This window comes from Castor canadensis, chromosome 11, assembly GCF_047511655.1.
Source record: "Castor canadensis chromosome 11, mCasCan1.hap1v2, whole genome shotgun sequence".
In the NCBI taxonomy this organism is placed as follows: Eukaryota; Metazoa; Chordata; class Mammalia; order Rodentia; family Castoridae; genus Castor; species Castor canadensis.
The window spans coordinates 8,315,606-8,330,729 of NC_133396.1; the positions used below are offsets into that span (position 1 = coordinate 8,315,606).

Here is a 15,124-nt window from a genome sequence, read left to right on the forward strand (position 1 = left end):
ATTTGTTCTGGAAACCACCTACACAGTGTACTTGCAGTAATGAGTGGTACTTTTTGCTCCTCTGTCTAACTTGGATGAGTTGACAGGTGTCAGTGTGATGGGGATGGAGCTGATTTGGGTTTAGAAAATCGGCTTTGGTCTCTCCATTTCCCCTCTCTCTGACGGATCTTGCATGCCTCTTTTTGTTTATGTTACAATCATCTTGATTTATTTGGGAAACGGTGAAGGTGTCTCTCACTGATATTATTTGGAGCCAGAAAAACTAAAGACAGTGGTGGCAAAGCCACACCTTTTCTGTTGCATTAGCGAGAACAGACTCTTGAGAGGAATTGGGTAGCAATTCCTGAATCCTGGAGGCACCGGCTGGGCTGGGCTGCTTTCCCTTTGAGAAGTTGTTCATGTTGTGGGATGTGTTACTTCCAGCCTTTGGGGCAGCCTTCTCCCCTACATGCCTGGGAGTTGTTTTTTGCTGGGGGCATTTGGCTCCTTCGAGGAGAGTCCACCTGCCTGTCTTTTTCTTTTGAATTTATTTAGGAAGTCTTAGTTTGATCCTGGAGGTCCCAGGTGCTTTGATGTGTCTGCCCTTAGGTCTCCCACTTCTATAACTCTTGGACGCCGTTGAGAATAGTACCTCCCTACTTACATGGCATGTTCTGCTGAGTGAGTTGAAGAAGCACATGTTGGCAACAGGTCACTGTCTTCATGGGAGTGATGGAAGGGGACAAAGGCCTTTCACCTCCCCATGCTGGCCTTTCAGTTTGGTGTTTTCACCATCTCTAGGATAAGATGATGTTCAGTGCTCAGAAAAAGCAAATGTAAGAAGGCAAGCTACAGCCGACCCATAGCCTGAGCTCAATGGTCTGTGTTCAGATTCTGTCCTGTGTGCATTATTCATGGGGACCTGGAATGTCTTCTCCACTCTGGTTAATCCTGCCTGCCTCCCATGACTTCCTGCGTGAGATATAAAGAGGAAGTAAGGTTCATCTCATAGGAGCTCAAGCAGTAGACGGTTGGAATGCCACAGCTGCCCTCTGCCTCCAGTCACACATCTTACCCAGCTTAAATTAGAATGACTGAGGTGTTGTTTGCTGTTCCCTTTTCTCCAAGTGTAGTCAAAGGCTGTCTCTGGTGATGCGACTGGTTGTCGTACTCCCCTAAAATTGTCATTTTTTCCTGCCAAGTTCTGTGCACACAGGCACATGGCCTTTCTGTGGCTTCTCAGTGGCAATGCTGCTTCCGCTCCTGTGTGTGCCTTTGCAGGCTTTGCAGTCCTGATTCTGAGCTTTCTATAGTATGAGAAAGTTGACTAGACTTTATTCCATCCCATTGTTCATCTTGAGCTCATTTGAAGGAGCTAGCAGAGGAGCACAGCTACTTGTATGCCCTTGACTGAAGAACAGTCCTTCTCCATTAGGGAAGGTTGTTCTAGAAGCTTTGGGAGGAAGAGGACACCTGTCTAGCCAGCCAGATCAACCCAATCAATCCTGGGGATCGTCCTCACATCTCTATTATTTATCTTTAAAGCCCTGCGGGTGGGAGGTGTGGTGGAGATTCAGTGCCAGTCAATCAAACATCCTTTTCCATGGACCTTTTCCAGTGGAACCATGGCAAGGATAGGGCTGGGGGGAGCCAGCTCTGCAGGAGAGCCTTGGGAATTGCTGGCTCTTCTTGGGCAAGCCAGGATTAAGTGGTGCTGGGGCTGTGTAGTCGGAGATGCCGTTCCCTCCCCTGCTTCTGAACACCAGGCACAGCCTGTTGCTAGGTTACCAGGCAACCCTCCTAGTTGTTGCTAACTGTTCAGATACAGAGGCAAATGCAGCTCTTATGAAGTACATAGATGGTTTGCCCAGCCCGAGAGCACCCAGCCATCTCTTCTCACCTGGACACACCTGTGCTGTCAGGCATCTGGGGACTCTCAACACTGATAATGGTTATTTGATGACCAGCCTCATGCACACAGAGCCTGAATGTGCATTATTTGTACCATCTGGATTTGCCCTTAAGCTCCCTGTAACTGGAGCAAGGAGATTGGTTTAATGGGTATTTAGTGAGAAACATCAGCCTTTAAAAAATAATATTGGTGCTGCTGTTATCATGTCCTGTAATTGGTTCAGCAAGAGGAAAAGCCACCCTGTGGGAGGGAAGTTCAGCTGCTCTGAGTGGTAGCAGCAGGCAAGCGGGGCAAAGCATTTATGAGATAACTCTCCTATTTATGTCTTATGCCAAACATTTTACGATATCAGCTATTCTCAAGACTGGGGATATTTTGGGATTTAGCTAGGCCAGAGGTTCTTTTAAAATTTAAAACTGTAGTCTCTCTCTCTCTCTCTCTCTCTCTTCATGCTTCCTTCCTTCCCTCCCTTCCTCTCCCTTTCCTTCTCCTGCCCTCTGTTTCTTCTTCCCCTTTCTTCCCCTGTATCTCTCCTTCCCCCCTTTCTACCTCTCTTTATCCATCCATCCATCCATCCATCCATCCATCCATTCCAGTTATCTTTCTTTTCATTTAAAATGTAATAACAAGAATTAAAAATTAAGTTTGTTCCCAACCTCAGGTCACTTATGGCTTAGTCCCCCATTTCAGACACAGACACTGCTTCTATTTCATTGAGTGTTCTTAAGGAATGCTATATCTATGCAACCATAACTAACCCACTGTCTATACCTTGTGATTTTGCACTTGACTATACATTTTGGCATTGTATGGGGCACCTCTAGATCCCTCCCATTCTTATTACTGGCCATGACATTGCAAAATTGATAATCCTTTAGACTCTTTCCAGTCTTTTGTTATTATGAAGGATGCAGCAGAGAACATTTTAATATGTACATCTCTGTGAACAATTACATTGTTGATAAATTAGGTAAAGGATCACATTGGAGGTCTGTTTGTGGGCACCAAAGGGTTCATGAGCCTCTTGGAATTTTGTGTAAGTCTTTTGTGTACATGTGTGCTTTTGGAAGGCAAAGGGCTATATCTCACACCACACTGCATGTCTTCATGACTCCATTGTGTTCTAGGTCTTGGGTTTTTTGCCTCAATTTCCTGCTTTCAGCTAAGTTAGACTCCCCCACCCCACTTATTAGCAACCCTCCTGCCTGGATCGGGGCCTGTAACCCAGGCTATTTTTTTATTAAAAAGGTGGGAATGGGACAGAATGGTTATTGAAATGTGCATGCAAAACTTTTTACAGAGGAATGAGAGCAAATTAACAACAACAAGAACAACAATTGCCAGGAGCTTCCTAGTATCATGGGTGTTAAGAAAGAAAGTAATGCAGACATACCTTATTGAACAGGTCCTATTGAGCATGTCCTGGCTGGTGGTCTCTTACCAGGCAGATACTTTATAGATTCTTTGGCTTCCAAAGAGTGTTACACTTGATCTGAGAAATGCTTAGTACTCAAACAGCACTTTCCCCACTTCCTTGCCATTTTTCTTTTCTTTTTAAAAGGTAGTCCTGATTTTCTGAGCTAGCCAGTCATTTCAGAGTGCATTTTCATGTGGTCTGGCCTGCAGGCAGTTTGGCATTTATCTAAGTCAGCTTGGACTGCTCTTAGAAGAGCACACTCTGGGAGGCCCAAGCAACAGAAATTCTTTCCCTCATTCACTCTGGAGGCCGGAAGTCTAAGAGCAAAGTGGTGGCAGAGTAGGTTGGTTTCTCCTGGGGTGTCTCTTCCTTGGTTTGTGGGTGGCCATCTTTTCCCTGTGTCTCCACATGGTTGTACCTCTGTGTATCTGTTCCAACCTCCTTCTCCATAATCTGTCTAGTTCCACAGTCTTAGGACTCACCCTAATGACCTCATTTTACCTGAATTAACCACCATTAAAGTCCTGTCTCCAAATACAGTTACATTTTGAGATACTGGGCATTAGGACTTCAGCGTGAATCTGGACAGTGGTGGGCGGGGGGTCACACAATTCAGCCCATCATAGTACTAAATTATTTTGCTTTGAAACGTTGTCTTCCTATGGCTGGTTGTCAACCTAAAGGAGACAACCATGTGACAAGAGAACCTGGCTCTCTGTGTTTCTGTCTTTCAGATTCTCTTGCTGTATTTCTAGCTGCTATGTTAGCCTGACCTGGGAGCACTAGGAATGCTGGGAAATAGGATGGAGAAGACTAGAGTGAAGCTGAGAAGTCACTCAGATGGAGAGAAACTAGCAAGCAAGGCAAATGATTTGAAGTCTGATGGTATAAGATTGCTGGCAGGTGTGTACCCTCGGCCAGTGAAATTACAGGGTGCCCCCATTATCTGAGACAATGGGCCCGGGGAACTTTTGGGGAGAGTAGTGTGAAAATGCAGTCAAAAGTGCTCTCCTGACCTTGTCCCTTTCTCTGTGGCTACTATCACAAAATGCTACGAGCCTGGCAGCTTCCAGTGACAGCCAGAAATCTATTCTCTTACAGTTCAGGAGTGTCAGGGTTTGAAATCAAGGTGTTAGCAAGTCATGCTTTCTCTGAAGGCTCTGAGAGATGACCCTTCCTTGTGTCTCCTAACTTCTTATGGCTCCCAGAGGTCCTTGGGACCTCTAGTCTATGTCCCATTCGTCATTGTGACATGGGTGTCTGTGTCTCTGTGTACTTATGCCCTGAACTTCCACTCCTTTCTCTTACAAAGGCACCAGTTTTTGGGTTCAGGGTCCATCTTAACCCAGCATGACCATTTCTTTTTTTAAATTAAAAAATTTTAATTTTATGTTTAAACAATGAATAATAATGATATATATTTCTTGGGTACAATGTGGTGTTTTGATGTATGTTACATTGTGGAATGGTTAGTCAACCTAATGAACACATCTGTCACCTCACTTACTTTTTGTGTGTGTCTGGCGCAAACGTTCTATAAACCTGCTCTCGGCAACTTTGAAATATATGTTATATTATTATTCACTCAAAAAACTTCCTTCTAACCGAAACTTCATGCCCTTTGATGACGTCTTAACTAATTGTTCATGCAGCACCCTAGTTTCCAAGAAAGGTCATGTTCTGAGGTTCCAGTTAGATGTGTATCCTGGGGAACACTCTTCCATAGGGTGCACTGACTGACTATGCCTATTCCCTAATCACCCCATACCCAAGCTTTGGGAGCTTAGTGTGTGGAGGGTGAGAGAGAGGGAGAGAGAGACAGAGAGACAGACGGACACTGACTAATCCTGGCAGTAATAAAAGCCTTTTTAACTCATCTGGAGTCTCAAAGCATCTGCCGGGAGCTTTGCTTGACATATTCATTAAGTGTTACTGAGGAGTTGAGAATCCTGTCTCCTTATGCGAAATGTAACATTTGCTTGGTTAGCAGGCTCCGTCGTCTTTATAAGAGCCTGACACATTCATTTCAGCTCCTAAGTCTATTAAACAGGGAAACGTGTCTTTACTGTGCTTTCGGGAAACAGCAGATGAGGGACCTGGGTAGCACCAGCCCTTGTTAGAATATTCCTGCTGGGCTTTTATTAACTCAAAGATTTAGGATGTGCTCCCTAAAAAGAAAGCAGCCTGGCTGCTTTTCATATTATTTTGTGTTATTTTTCAGAATTTCTTAAGGATGGGTAAACCCAGGGTGGCATTTTAGTTTTTTGGGTTTTCTTTTTGAGACGAGTCTTGCTTTGTAGCCCAGACTGGCCTTGAACTCATGATGCTTCTGCCTCCACCTCCCAAGTGCTGGAATTACAGTTGTGAACTGGTGTGCTTGGCCAGCACTTTGGTTTTGAATACTTAGGATCTTTAGGAATCCTTTGTTTGTATTCACTCCCACCTCAAAATCTTTTCTTTCTTTTTGCCTGTTATTAAAAGTGCCTGATAAGGTATGGAAACTGGGTTTGAACCTGTGACACTGGGAGGGAATTGATGCCACTGTCAAAATACTCAGCCTTCAAGATGGAAGTGGTTGGGGAAAGGTGCGGACTTGGGCACCAGCATCTGGGATGGGATCGATGTAACCCGTAAGGCAGAAGGGTCAGTGATGTGCTCGGCCCTACCTGGGCTTCTTTGTGAGCTGCCTGTCCTTCTGTCTCCTCTTCTGATATTCTCTTCTGCTTTGCCCTCTTGGGATCAGACAGAGAAAATAGCTCTCAGAGTATGAAAACTCAATCTGTTGTCTCAAGGGAATATGATTTTCAGGCTTGTAGTATTTTGAGGCTGGATGTTCAGGGACTTGCCACGACTCCCAGTTGGTTGCTTGTGTGGGTAGATTGTTGGTTGGATGGTGGATGGGTGGTTGGCTGTTTAGGTGGGTGGTTGGTTGGGTGGTTGTTATTTGAAACAGAACCTATTCTCAGTTCTCTTGATGCCTCATTGCCTGAAACTCATCATGCAGTGGTTGGGGAGGCAGAGGTTTTCCTGGAGGACAGTAACCAGGGAAGTAGGGAGATGGTCTCTTACAACTCAGACACAGCCAGACCAGAAACTTGTGTTTTCTTCCCCAAGAGAGAGGGCTCACTTGGCACTCTCAACAGGCCACAAGGAGGTTTGCTCCAGTCCATCTCAGCAAAGAGCGATTGTGTACTCTTCAGTGGGGAAGAGTCTAAAAGCAGGTGAGCCATGCCCTCAAGAAGATTCACACTTCCTTGAGAAACAAATATGGGGCACTTTTTTTTTATGGTTCAACATAGGCTACATAAACCAACAATCTTGGATACCAAGCATCCCCTGGCTGCTTACCATGCAGTCAGTCTCAGCACCCATAGAACATCTGCTCTCTGAGATTCTGCAGGGGTCCTCACATGCTGACCTTAGTGGGCCTGCTGTAGCTCAAATGTGGACTCAGACTGTGTCCTTGCTGTCACATAGCCTCTCTGAGACTGGCTGTTGAGTGACTTTTTAATTCAAGGGTTAGGGAAGAGCAAGGAAACCTTAAAGAGAGAAGAGTATCAGCTAGCTACCACGTTCCTTACTAAGTTCTATGCTTTCAGTCCTGCCCAGGGGTAGAGTTTGAGGTTTAGTGTTTTCTAGACCCTCAGACCTGCCCACTACTACTTAGAATAAAGAAAGTGAGGCCCCATACCAGGGCTCACCTTGCAAAACCCCATTTCCTTCCCAGCATCTCCTCTTACCCAGGATAATTGATAAGGGGATTTTTCTGCTTCTTTTAGAGGAGATATCGCTTAGACCCTACCCCTGGCCTCACCAGAACAAGGGCATTGATGTTCATTACTGTAGCGTTAGTAAGAAGCCACACATCACGTTGTGATTGTCTCTGAAAGCGATCTGATGTGCAGCTTGATTTCAAAACCCCTAAAAATCATACAGTGATAACATAGGAGATTCAAAAGCTCTACAGATGTTCCAAGAATACTTATAAAATTGCCCAGGTCACAAGGGGTATGAATATTTTTAAAAATTATTTTAAGATTTATATACAGTAAAACAAGTTTACTCTCTTGTGTACAGTTTTATGAGTTATAAAAGATGCATACAGTTGTATAAACACCATACAATCAGGATCTTGAACAATCCCTATCACTTTTTTTTTTGTGGTACTGGGACTTGAACTCAGGGCTTATACCTTGAGCCACTCTACCAGCCCATTTTTTTGGTGATTTTTATTTTTTTGAGATAGGATCTTGCAAACTATTTGCTCCGGTTGGCTTTGAAATTTGATTGTCCTCATCTCTACCTCCTGAGTAGCTAGGATTACAGGTGTGAGTCCACCAGCACCTGGCTCCTATCACCTCCCTGAATTTCCTTGGGCCACCCCTTCTAGTCAAGCCCCAATCCCAGCCCCACCCCCTGGTCTAACCCTTGGCAATGTCTGAGCTAATTTCTGCCCTAATAGTTTTGCCTCTTCCAGAATGCCACCTAAGTGGATTCATACAGTGTGAAACCTTTTGAGTCTGACTTCTTTCACTTGGCATCATGCATTTGTTAACCCTTCACAATGTTGCAAGTATCAGTAGTCGTTCCTTTTTATGGCTAAGTGGTACTCTGTTATATACCACTAGTTATTTTCCCATTCACCAACTGAAAGGCATTGGGTTGTTCCCCAATTTTGGTGTTGAGGAGCAATTTGCTGTAAATATTTGCATACAGGTTTTGGTGCAGACATCAGTTTTCATTTCTCCTGGGTAAATATCTAGGAGTGGGATTTCTGGGTCCTGTAATAAGTGTATATATACACTGGAAACTCCAGCCAAGCATGGTGGTGCATGCCTGTAACCCTGCACTTGGGAGGCTGAGGCAGGAGGACTGTGAATTTGAGGCCAGCCTGGGCTACATAGCAAAAATGTCTCCAAAAAAAAGGAAGAAAGAAAAAGAAAACCCAAAACAAAACAAAAACCAAGGAAACTTCCAGTCTGTTAGCTGTAGCTGCTTCCTGTTGTAACCAACCCTTGGCATTGCCAGCTTTTTGTTTTGTTCTGTGCATTTTTGTCATTCTAGTGAGTGTAGTGGTCTCTTGTGGCTTTAATTTGTATTTCCCTAAGAGGCATTCAGTATGGTCTTATGTATTCATTTGCCATCTGTATGTCTTCTTTGTTGTCAACATCTTTTGCCCATTTAAAAAATGTTTGTTTATGTTCCTATTGTAGAGTTTTGAGAGTTCTTTATGTATATTCTGGATTCAGATCCTTTGTCAGACATGTAATTTCTATGTATTTGGTTATTGAAATGATTGGTAATCATTTACTTAAATGATTATTCATTTATTCCCTTAACAGTGAGTGCCTTTGCAAAGTGAAAGTGTGCAATTTTGATGATGTCAAGTTTCTTTTTAATTTTTTTTTTGTGGTACTGGGGCTTGAACTCAGGGCCTACACTTTGAGCCCCTCCACCAGCCCTGTTTTGTGTTGGATTTTTCTGAGATGGGGTCTCATGGACTATTTCCCTGGGGCTGGCTTTGAACCTGCTCCTGACCTTTGCTTCATGAGTAGCTGGGATGACAGGCCTGAGCTACCGACTCCCAGCTCACTTGATGATGATGATGTCAGATTTTGATGAAGTTTTTTCTTTTATAAGTTATGATTTTTTGGTGTCATGTCTAAGAATTCTTTGCCTAATCCAAGATCACAAAAACTTCCTCTTGTTTTCTATATTTACACTTAGGGCTATGATCCATTTCGAGCTCTTTTGGTTTTGTTTTTTAAGATAAAATGTCAGAGTTCAAGGTTTAGACTTTTATATATATATGGATATTCATTTGCCCAACACTACTTGTTGAGAAGATATATTACCTATTAAGAATAATGTCACCATTGAATTCCCCTGGTGTTTTTGTAAAATTTAATCGACCATACTGTGTAGTTTCATTTTGGACTCTTCATTCTGATTCTTTGGCTTCTGTGTCTCTCACTTTCTCTTAAGTATTGCTGCTTTATAGTAATTTAAAAATCAGATATTTTATGTCCTTCCAGCTTGTTCTTCTTTTTCAAAATTGTATTGGTTATTTTAACTCCTTTGCTTTTACATACAAATTCTAGAATCACCTTGACAATTTCTATAAAAATCCTGATGAGATTTTGATGGGGATTGCATTGTATCCACAAATCACTTTGAAAAAATCAGTGTCTTAATCATACTGACTCTTCCATTTTATTCACACTGTCTGTCCATTTGTGTAAGTCTCCTTTGATTCCTTTTATCAGTATTTTGTGGGTTTTAGCACAAAATATACCCTACATGTTTGATTAGTTTTACACCTGCTTGCATCTCATTTTATGGTGCTATTGTAAATAGCACTATATTTTAAATTTCAACTTCTCATTGTTTGTTGCTAGTATATAGAAATATTATTGATTTTTGTGTGTTAGCCTTGAATCCTGAAACCTTACTAAGCTCAATTATTCTCAGAATTTTTTTGATATATTCTTTGTGGTTTTCTATGTCAAATCTGTAAGACAGTTTTCTTCTTCCATTCTGCATGCTGCTAATTTCTTTTCTTTGCCTTATTTTCTATTGCCTTATTGACAGCATCCTTTTCTTCCTTATTTTGACCTTAGGGGGAAGCATTCAGTCTCCCAACATTACCTATGATGTTTTCTGTAGATCTTGGAGGAGGTGAAAGGCATGCTTATCTGAAAAGCCACTGGGCTCATTCTTGAAGGTTGTCGTACTATGCGAATGGTGTATAGTTGGAGGAGGTCAGAGAACAGGTTCTGGAGTCAGCCTTACTGGGTTTGAATTCTGACTTGACCTTTTAGCTTGACCTTGGAGATTCTGGGAAAATAGTTTAAGGTAATGCGTGTAAAATGCGTAGATAGAGTAGTGCCTACTGTATTTTGAGTCTCAATGAATACTAGTCATTTTATGCCCCTCAGTCAGGAATAAAGAGTGCCAGAGGTCTCAGGGGGCCTGGATGTGGGATTCCTTTGGCTTAGACTAAGGGCCTTTGCTGCCATATTGGACAGTATGGAGAGCTTTCAGGTCTTGGATGTGGAGTCTCCCGTCATCGAGCAGTGCTCGCAAGCTGCTCACAGAGATGGACAGCCCAGCCACAGAGTATTCATCCTGAAAGAGAATAGGTTGCTCCCCTAAGTTAGAAGGGGAGGCTTCTCAGTAGAGAAATGAATTCCTAAAGAACCCAAAGTAGCACAAATTTGGTAAGGAAAAATGCACCATAAAACATGCAAAAAATTATAGGATAGTAATTAGATTGGGGTGGTGGACGTATGCATGTGTGGGAAGAGCAGGAGGTGGACTCAGGGCATGTGGCAGTAATAGGGGTACATGGTTCACTAGGATCCAAATGGACTTTGCTCATTTTCCTCTTTCCTCTGCCCAGGAGTTAGAGCAAGGCTTTGAATAAGAATGAAAGTTGAGGTGGTAAGTTTTGCATCAGACAGTGGACTGAGCTTTCCATCACTGAAAGGATTCGAGTAGAGGTTTGGTGACCAATGACCTGAGAAGTTGGATGTAGGATGGCCTCCTGTGTGGTGTGAAAGTTTGGAAAGAGACTCCGTTTATGTTCCAAGACACCTTGCTCACGACCCTACCAAGGACACATGGGGCGGGTGGGGTGGGGAGCAACTATACACCTGAGCCCATGACTCCCAAGTCCCCTCTGGCCCATAGGGGAGGGGCTTATGTGACATTAAAGTCTGAGGCAGCAGATGAGCAGAGAGCAGGTTCAGTCTGAGTTCATGAGGTTTGGGAGTAGGAGTTTGCGTACATGCTTCACAGCACAGTCTCCCAAGTGGGCAGGTGTTTCGTCAGGTGTAGCTATGGGGATGGCAGGTGCCTGCACAGGGCCTGTGTAGCTGCACAGCCTGAGCTTTCTGCTAGGTGTGTTGCCATGGTAACCTCTCCCCTTCTTCTTGGAGGTCCACCTGCACTTCTTGACTTTGTTAGCAAGGCGTCTCATGATGATGAAACCATCATCTCCTCTCCCTCTTTCTTCTCGGCCTCTGTCACTCTCCTCTTTGTCTTTTTGTGCCACACAACATCTTTGCTCTTCTCTCCACGATCTACTTCTCTCCCTTTGGCTGGAGTGAAGTCCCTTAGCCTCTCCCTCACTTCTGAGCATGGGCAGCTCCTTGGAGGATCCTCTTGGGCTCCGTGGGGCCCAGAGGGGCCTTTTCCAGCCCCAGTGCAGCAGCTCTTAGTGGTACCAGTAATTGGAAAAGCTCTTCTGAGGAACTCTTTTCTCTGTATGGAGATCCATGTGGGTAGATCCCACCTTGGGGCCCCTCCCTTTTTTCTGGAAAATGAGATCTGGGTAAATTTGTCTTCCAAGCCTTTGCTTTGGGCTGACTTTGCAGAGTGGAGGCCCATTAGCCTGCAGTGCTAATTGAATTCATCCAAGAGATGTGTCGTGGGGGCCCTTGCCATTCATTTGAAGGAAAGTGAGGAGTCTGGATATCTGGAAGATTTGTTATGGAGTATGAGCCTGTCCTTGAAGCCATCCTTCTGAGTGTCTCTGTGACAGCCCTTCAACCAGCCCTACTTGATTAGAGTCATTAACCACTCAAGTGTCAAACTGTGTCTGTCTCAACTGGGAATAAGCTTTGCCCTATTAATTTTCCTTTTGGTAGGGTCTTATGTTCCAACACTATTCAACTTGAAGATTCTTAATTGTGGGCGCTTCTTTCCTTTGCCACTCTATACCTGTCTGGGACTAGAGAAGATCAGGATAGCTCAGGATAATGACTCTGAGCTGGCATCTGATCCTATTATCCGGACTGACTTACGAGCCCATTTTTTGCTGGTGATTGGATTAAGCAGTCCAGCAGCTCAGCCAACTTTCAGGATTGGGATGGTTGAGTAAAAAGCCTTTGCCAGTGGAATGCTTAACAGGAAGGCCAGGGAAAAGGAAAAGTGACAACCAGGATAAAATTGAAATGGTGGCTCTCCCAGAACTAATGAGGTGCCCCCAACTTCTCTGTCTACCTGCTGTTGGGAAGCCATGGGTCTCCAAAAGCTGGCTTAAAATGCTGAATGCAGAGGGCTTCCCAAAATGTAAGCTTCCCTTGTACATCTTGACCAGCAGAAAAGGACATTTTGACTCAGAATCTAAATTCTGAAAGTCTGGCCAGGAGAGGAAGTGCTATGGGAGCTTTGTTTCCTCTGCCTCTCCTCCTTTCCCTCCCAACCATGTCCCCCCTTTAATGTCCTTGCAAAGTCAGGTACATTTCTGCGTCTCTTTTTACTGGTACATTGAGGCTGACATGGCCTTTCCCAGAGGGGTCTCTTTAGTACCATGCATTTAACAGAGACGTGTCTTGCTTTCTAAGCACAGTGACTTCCTTAAACCAACTGGCAGTTATTTTCTTTCTAAAGAGCCTAACGGAAGTTAGGGGTACCATTGGGTTGGGGAGGCTAGGAAAAGGGTCTCTACTGTGATGGTCTGAGAGCTGAGATTTCTGTTTGCCCTCACTTTTAAGAAATGGAAATGTGGCTTCCAGCTTGAACTGTGTCTTCAGTATTTGAGAAGTTCCAGTTAAGTGGTAATGCTGGCCGAACAGCAGCTTGCTGGTCTTCCCAGGGTGTTCTGATGCACGCCTACACACCCTGAAGTGGCTACTCACCTCTTTCTCATTTGTCAGAATGACCCCTCACTTGTCATCCTCAGAACGTCTATCTTAATTCTTCTGGAGGGAGAGAGTTAGACCATCTGAATACCTGATGAAAACCACCCATTGTTGAGTTATTGCATTTGAGAGCAGGGTAGTTCTTGTGGCATGGGCGTGTCATGTACATTGCAGGTTGCTTATTACCTCGGTCACCCACTAAATACCTATAGCAGCCTCTAGACTATGGGGCAAAAGATGCCCCAGACATTGACAAAGGCCCCAGAGGGCCATCCACAAGGAAGCAGGGTGGATCTTGCACAAGGATCCCAGGTCCAAGGAGTTTGGACTCCTGCTGGGATTCTCCTGGTGCAGAGGTTAGGCTGGGTCTGCTCAGAGCAAGGGGACCCTTTGAAATGTTCTCTAGGGACTGGTTGCCATCCTGCCGTCCCCATGCTGGAGACCCTCTCCCCAGAGAAGTTCACTCATGTGGGCTCGCATGCATTTTACATTCAATTCCTAAATTCTTCTGGACTGGCCCAGCACAGGGCCTGGCACACACTGTGTGTCTGTGGATTGAGTAAAATGAATAAAGCCCAAAGATCCTTGGTGACCAGCTCTTGCCTGGTCCCCAGAGGCAGGTGTTTCCCTCTGTTTGTTCCATCTCCCTCCTGTGGTCACCTGAGATTCAGATGGTGGGGAGGTGTGGTGCAGCCAGAGGCCCCAGCCATGGGATGGTACTGGTGCACACTTGAAGTGGGAGAGCAAAGGAGGAAATCAGATGTCAGGACACCCGGAAACTGGAAGTTCCACCTTTTTTTTTCCCTTCAAAGCCACAGCCCAGACTTTCTGGGTACAAGATTCAGTCTTGCTTTCTTCTACCCCTCTTCCCCATCTGGCTTTTCATTTCTTCATTTCCATTTCAATTCTCATTCTTAACCCTGTTGCTTAGACACTTGGAATTGTGTTCTGTTGTAAGAGTGCGGACTAACTGAAGAATTCCTAATCAACCCTGTTTCATCATTGCCAACCACATTCCTAGTGGCATAAGATCATGTTTGCTATCGCCAGGACTCACCATTCTATTTTCCTTTTGTACAAAACTTCCATGTTGTTTTCTTCATTAGTTCATTCACTCATTCATTCACTCATTTATACTTCATTGAGATAAACACTGCTTGGCTGAGTCTGATCAGTGAACTAGGCTCCTAGCTTGGCTCTGCTGAGGCGGAGACAGATACCAAAAAATAAGCAATTACATAGTAATTACAAACAGTCTACTATGATCTTGTTTGTTTTTGCAGCACTGGGGTTTGAACTCAGGGCTTTGTGCTTGCTAGGCAAACACTTTGCTACTTGAGCCACATGTCCAGCCAGTCTACCATGATTTTGATTTCCTTTATTGTCTCTAGAGAGTGGCTATTTTAATCCTGGGCCCAATCAACAGGCCTAGGATCCTCCTCATCATTGCAGGAATCTTAAAACTCTGTCGCTACCAATGAGTGTGATTTGGGCACATTGAATTCAAACTCACTGAGAATCAGATGGTTTCTTTGTTAATCCATGTATCTCAGGCTATCATGTAAAGCTTAGGATGACACTACAAATGCTCTCTTTGTCTGGATGTTTCCTGTGTGAAAGGGGAAGGTGGGCTTTCATGTGTATGTATGCATGTATGTGTGTTGACATATTTCCTTCCCAGTACCAATGACCCTTGTTGCATGCACGGGATGAAATCCCCCATTGATTTCACAGATTAACTGATCCCCATGCACTCTTCCCAATGCAATCTGTAGGGACTTGTGCAATGCAAGTGCTGATAACATGCTTGTGAGCAGGGTCACATGGCTGCAGTATGGAATTGGCACTCCTGCTGGTCCCTGTCCATGAGTGCTCACTCAGGAGATAAGTGAGCTGGTCAAGGAAGTCTTCACCTCACCAGAACTGTGTTTTTAAACAGCAGTATTTCTGAAAGTCACAGAATGCCTTCCATTCTCTTGTGCATTGATACATGCACATTTAAAAGCAAGGTGACAGACTTAGAGACACTTCAGTGAATGTCAGCCCATCCAGGCCTAGAAAAGCCGGCATTGTCCTCCTCAAGAAGTACTTTCATTCACAGCTCTGTGCTAGGAGCTGTGCAATCAGGACAAATGGTCTCTTCCATCCAACAGCTCCTAGGCTAGGTCA

At 44.3% G+C, this 15,124-nt stretch overlaps 1 protein-coding gene across 10 annotated transcripts in view; it reads left to right on the forward strand.

Annotated features, from left to right (window-relative positions):
• The window catches only part of Slc39a11 (solute carrier family 39 member 11), a 349,955-nt gene that overhangs the window by 112,539 nt on the left and 222,292 nt on the right, over positions 1-15,124 (forward strand). The window lies entirely within an intron of this gene.